Below are 6,422 nucleotides of genomic sequence, written 5' to 3'. Positions count from 1 at the left end.
CAGCATGATGTTTGTTTCACAAAGTCTGATATCGTACTATTTTTGTGGGAGGTTTTGCCCTCTTTTAAATACATTGTAATAGAGGCAAACATTAAGATAAGTGTTGTTATTTTATATAATCTAACTATATTGTCTACATGATGAGGGCTGCTCTGAAAGTAATGCCTCCTGTTTTATCATGTTGTCCCACAATGCCAGAGGCAGTAGCTGGTGGGATGGCAGTAGAAGTTGGACATTCCCACCAACATCCTGTTACATTCTCTTGTTATGCAGTAGATGGCAGCACAAGGATGCTGACAAAGTGGGGCCTGACATGGAAATGCATATGAAGCAATGGCTTGGAACTGAATTTTTCAATGGAGACAAAATGGCACACGTTGACATTCATTGACACTCACTGAATGTTTATGAAGAATAAAAACTGGATGTGGACAGTGGATGTGGAGTGGCATACAGTGAATTCATGTCTGGTGCATTTCAGCAGTGGTGATATAAAGTGACAGTGGATCATCTCTGCTGGTAGATTTTTACAAAGTACAGCATTCAGGATTTTATTCATTGCTAGCAAAAATTCATAGTTGATGATGGTGACTATGTGGAAAACTTGTGTTATGTATTTGCTCAAACTGTGGTATTGTGTTCTTTGTTTCTGTGGTAGTTTCTGTAGAAATAAATCCAAGGCTTTGAAACAACATTCAAGTATGCATGACAAGACAGTTCCTCTTCACTCAGTGTGGCACAGGCAAGCCAAAATGTTGGACACTCATGGGATATGGGCAATACTAATGTCAGGGCACTCACTAATGGGACTCTCATGTGCCCCCTGAGGTCCTAGCTAGCTCTGCACCACTGTTTCCGTAGAGTACTTCAAGGAGCTGTGAAGCTCCTGGAGAAGGGAATTGGAATTACTGGCAAAGATGTGTGGAGGAAAGAGTGCGGTGAAAGACTTAGGCACCAACCACAGCCAGCAGTGTACTTGCAGTACCAGCATTTAGGATCAGGAGGGTTCTCTTCTCAGGTACACTGAAAGGTCCAGGTACATTGAGAGGACCCATGGAGTCCTCTCATGTTGTAACCAAATATGGATGTACTTTGCTAAGCAGCAACTAAATATACTGAAGGAGAAGGTGACACTCTGTGTATGACTGCTCTTAAGAGTCAGCATCTTTATGTGTGAAAGTTGCATCAACGCCAGTGATATCTGGGATCCAAAGAAGGGAAGCAAACAGCCCCTCTCCACTCTCCCTTTCCTCAGCATGCTCCAAGAAAACATGAGATTCTTTCTTTCCACTCAAAATCTTCCACACACTGAATGGAAGAAAATGAACAACAACTTCTGTATAAAGACGCGTATATATATGAATAAATATATATATATGCACATATATATATATATATGCATAAAGTCCTTTTCATGCAGCTGGTGCTGTGGGAAACTTTTCCCTTGGATGTTAGCAGAAGAATGTTTCTGCACTGTTCAGTTCCTTCCATGTGAATGATACAGCCCACAAAGCTGCAGGTGCAGAAGAATACACTGAGTTAATCTCCATCCATCCAGCCACAGGGAACATCAGACACAGTGCTCAGTGCTCTCTCAGAGGCTTGATTTACTCCTTGCTTTTTTTTTTTTTTCCAAGAGGTTATGCAAACTAAACTTACAGATAAAGCTGAATTCTGAAATCAGTGTACTGCAACTGCAGATCATTAAAACATGCAGAAATATTTCTAGGTCCATGGGTACCTTATTCAGCCTGTTGACTGACTAGAGAATACCACAATAGACTATAGTTTGGTCCCTATAATTCCTCTTCCCTTGGACAATATTATAATGACTATCCAAAACAAATTACATGGCCCATCTGTGAAGGAGTCACAAAGCAGCTGAAAATGTTAAATGTTCTTATCTATCAGCAATTATGTCTTGAGAATTTGTTCCTAATTACTGAAGTGATGAAAAGTAACATTACAGGTTCCTCTTTTTTACTTTAAATTGCACATTGCACTGGGCCAATCTAGTCTTACCACTGAGCATCCCAGAAATGAGTTCTTGGAATCTAAGTGCAAAATTAATGGCAAGGGCAAGGAAAAATATTTACTTCTCCCTTTGTGATTTGCTGCCATACAGGGAGGACAGGAATTATTTTGTGTTGACACACTATTTCTGGAGTCAAGCTGCTTGTGACCTGATAAGTGCTGATGCAAAGGTAATCGATCTTGGAAAAAGCATGATTCCTTCCAGACACCTCTTGTCAATAATACTAGATTCAGCATTCCTGTTCCCAAAGCATGTCTAAGACATTAACTCAGGCCACTGCTCAGGCCCCATTAGCAGTGCCTTGTCAGAAAATTTCATTCCTCTCTACTGATGAAGGAAGAGAGAAAAATAGAAAAGGGAGAGAAGAGGAGGAGGGAAAGAATGAGAGGGGGAGTGAAAGGCTGAGAAAGACAAATGCAGAAAGAGGAAAAGGTAGAAATGCAGACATATTAAGGGGGAAACATGGGCAGGAAGAGAAAGCAATAGAAAGAAAGCAATGAAGTGAGAAAGGAAAAGATAGAAAACAATCAATAAAATATCATCTTGCTATTGATACATGACTTCAGATTTTGCGTATGTTGCTTTTCATCAGCTTTGGGAGCTACAGCCTTGGCAGCCTTCACATGGTTGGCTCAATGTAAAGGTAGTGCTTTTCCTAAGTACAGAATGCTGTTTCGATGGCAAAAGGTGTGCTGATAGGTACACAGGAATGCAGAAGACTCTCTTGGCAGTGTGTTTAACAGCTGAACGTACTCAAGAAGGGGGATCCACAGTGCTTTTGTGAACCCAGTGTCCTTCCAGCCATTTCATGCCCATTTCCTGACTATCTGAATACTTAATCATAGAATCATAATAGAATGGTTTGGGTTGTGTGGCCTGAACTCCCTGTCATGGACACTTCAAATCTGTTTTCTAAATTTCTGCTTGCCCTGGCATTGCAGAAGGAACAGACAGGCAGGCTGTGCCTAGAGCCTCCTCGCATTACAAGCCCCTGTGAACCACACTGCCAAAAAAATTATTGAAAAAAACATAAGGGAGATGCACTTTGGGAAAGCACTGGTAGGGAAGTGGTGGCATGGTAGCAAGTAGCTACCACATCATTCTTGTTCTTAAGTTCTACCACCTATTGTCTCTCTTTTTGCCTGTTCTACCCAGAAACTCCTAGCCTTCCCGTCCCACTCACTTCTCTGTAACAGGAGTTCCTCAGCTCCTTTGGACAGGAGAATGTTGGAAGGGCCATTCTTAATGTCATGTCCTCATTCAGAACTCTCTGTCCTTGATGCTTACTGAGAAGAGAAAAGCACAATACCTGTGAATTTTGGCATTCATTCTGCACTTGTCTGGGTGCTGTTTTTAAGATGCTACTCTATTTCATAATTAAGTGGTGCTCTGCTCTTCTAGGAGTCACAAGCTTTATGTGTGAAACATCACACAAAGAGCAGCAGATTTTTCTATACTATGAAGTGGTACCACAAATGCATAGCAAAACTAAATCTTGAAGCAAAGTCAACAGAGTAAAATTAAGAGACAGTAAGACCATGACAGACATTCCATGGTTTGGTGCTTGGTTCAGAGCAGTCTTCAGAAGTAATTCTTAGTCCTATAAATGACAGCTTATCTCTGCCATGTGAAAAGACACAAATGCCCCAAACTGCCCTGCACACATTCTCCCCAAATACATTCAAATTCCTGATAGATCTGTCCCTCAGTCTGTCCTCTTCAGAAGTTAAGCAATTCTTTTAGTCTTATCTTGTAATCATTTTGAGATTAATTTATTTCTAATTTAAATTACAGGAACACTTCAGACTAGATACTTCCCACAGATAATAATAAAAGCATGCACTTCATTAGTCAATAGATTTTAATAAGGAAAGTGTGTCCTACCATCTCCAGAGTTGGGTGCCCAGCTGCATCTTAATGTTGGGGCATGTTGAGATGAGAAGTCTTGCTCTGAAAGACTGGTGTTTCAGCAATTCCACTTCTTTGGTGCTAACATTCCTATGTGCTCTTGTTTTACACAGAGGACAGCAGAAATGCTGCTGCACAGCAGGCTGGGCATTCCCTGTCAGCTGGTTCATACACTACTCCACAGGGTTTACTGATCCCTCTAGCATGCACTGCTCATACTGAAAGTGTGGCTGACAACAGCATTTGCAAGCTGCAAATCCCAGCGGGAATGTTTCTCAAGTAAAATGTTGTACTGAATAATCCATTGATTTGTATGATTGGACATTTATTTTATTTTATTTTTTTTTCCAAATGTTTGCTCTTCTGCCTGACAAGACTTATGTCTGGTTCAGCTAATTGCAAAGAAGAATAATACTCCCCCCCTTAATAGGGGGAGGAAAATGGCTTTTGTGAGTAAGGTTGGCAATGACTGAAGACACAGTGGTTCATACACTGATTATTCAGAGTAGCCTACTCTAACAGCAAAGACACTGCAATAAAAATGATGTTTATTAATGGAATTAAGAGAAACATTATTTTTAACTGACAGCCATTTATGGAACCATTTTTAGATCTTTAGATAAGTCGACTCACATGGGAGGGTTCTTGTGGGTTTTTTGAGGGACTTTTTGTTGTTGTTATTTGTTGGGGAGCAGTGAAGATTTCAGGCAAACTTAGAAAGCCAACAGGTAACCATGGTGTAAAGTAAGAAAAGAAGGCCTCTGCAGAAAAGTTGTTTTTTCATTACAGAGAAATTAAGGACACTACCACAATTATTTAAAGAATAATTTTCAGGGCAAACAGAAGAGTTACAATGCACCAAAAATAGACAGTACTTACCACAGTATTGTTATTAATTAAACTATGAAGAAAATTATTTCTTTTCTAAGACTTATAACTAATGCTTAAATAAATGCCAGAGACATGGAAATGGTTAAGTGGAAAACCAGGCTTCAGAATGGGCTCAGGAGTGAATCCAAGAATGCATGCAAGCAACTATGAAGTCTATATCAATAGATACTGCTAAAAAGTATAAAATAAATACACCGCATAAGTACTAGCACAGATTTTCTAAAAAAAAAATTCATGGCTGCCAAGACAGAGAGCATGGGCAGAAAAGTGTCTGAGTCACTGCTGGGTGCCTCAGTGCTCACACCTAGCAGTGCTAAGACTGCCCTGTTCCTCTGTCACTCCAGGTATTGACAGATTCCTGTCTTTGGGCAATGTGTTTCAACAGGATCTCATCACAGGAACCTCAAATGTCAAAAAGCAAATGGAATAGTTCACAATGCAGCATAATATTAAATGGACAGTCATGATGAAGGTGCCTTTATCTGCAGTAAGGACAAGACTTCTCCTCTCTGGAGGGCAATGACTTGTAAGTCTCTATGTTCATAGAACTAGCCTTGTATTGGCCTTCAATACCAGCACACTAGCTTTCCAGAATCCCTCTTACGTTGATCACTTTTCTACCACCAAGGCAAGCGCACAGATAGGAGCAACACAGAGAATGGAGAAATGTTTGACCTGGTTTAACTTAAAGCAGCGCCACACAGTCTTTCACTCACTCCCGCTCTTCCCACTGGGATGAGGGAGAGAATCAGAAAAAAAAATAGACCAAAGAATGTTGAGATAGAACTAAGACAGAGAAAAGGATAATAGTTATTATGTATATACATGTGTATATAAATGTGTATAACAAGTGACGCACAAGCAATAGCTTACCACCACCTACCTGATGCCCAGCTAGCTCCCAAGCAGTGGAAGAGAGCAAGGTATCCCCTCACCTCCTTCAAAACTCTTTCTGCATGATGTCACATGGTATGGAATATCCCTGTAGGCAGTGTAAGTCAGCAGTCTTAATTCAGTTCCCTCCCAGCTCCTTGGGGAGCTCTCCTTCACTGAGAATGGTATTGGCTCTGTACAGCACTGCTTAGCAGAAACTACAAACACAGGTGTGTTATCAATATCATTTTTATCCCACAACCAGAACATCGCATTACTCCAGTCACTCTGAAGTAAACAATTCCACTCCAGATGAAACTAAGACACACTGCTAGTCAGTGCTTTCTGGAAGCAGATCTGTGACCATGCTTATTCAGCTTGAAAAATTTAGCGGCATCAGTATAAGAATATTCCCACTTCTTTGGCTGAGGCTAGGTCCAGCGCAGAGATATGTCTGTTTAAACATATATATATATATAAAAACGGTAACAAAGGGAATTATCCGTCAGTGGTAGCTCATAATCCTTCTGTTTAGATAAGAATACTCCGTCCACACCACTATTACTTTCACCCTCAGCAAGTCTGCAGACAATACCAAGCTGAGTGGTGCAGTCAACATGCTAGAGGGAATGGATGACATCCAGAGGGGGACCTGGACAGGCTTGAGAGGTGTACCCATGCCAACCTCACGAAGTTAACAAGGCCACGTTCAAGG

At 40.8% G+C, this 6,422-nt stretch overlaps 1 long non-coding RNA gene across 6 annotated transcripts in view; it reads right to left on the bottom strand.

The window, feature by feature from the left end:
- Window positions 1-5,844, bottom strand: part of LOC107322052 (uncharacterized) — a 29,718-nt gene extending 23,874 nt beyond the window's left edge. For 2 of the 6 annotated variants that reach the window (XR_001558775.2, XR_001558778.2), the window contains exon 1: window positions 3,920-4,102. This is a non-coding gene — a long non-coding RNA (uncharacterized LOC107322052). Of the gene's footprint in view, window positions 1-3,919; window positions 4,103-5,717 lie in introns of those variants that run through there. The other 4 variants (XR_001558776.2, XR_014936731.1, XR_014936730.1 and 1 more) reach the window with 3 other exon arrangements.
- Window positions 5,845-6,422: the final 578 nt, after the last annotated feature.

This window comes from Coturnix japonica, chromosome 23, assembly GCF_054131305.1.
Source record: "Coturnix japonica strain WE chromosome 23, WE-NBRP24, whole genome shotgun sequence".
Taxonomy (NCBI): Eukaryota; Metazoa; Chordata; class Aves; order Galliformes; family Phasianidae; genus Coturnix; species Coturnix japonica.
The sequence above is the reverse complement of the archived record's forward strand: the minus strand, read 5'-3'. Positions and strand labels throughout refer to the sequence as shown.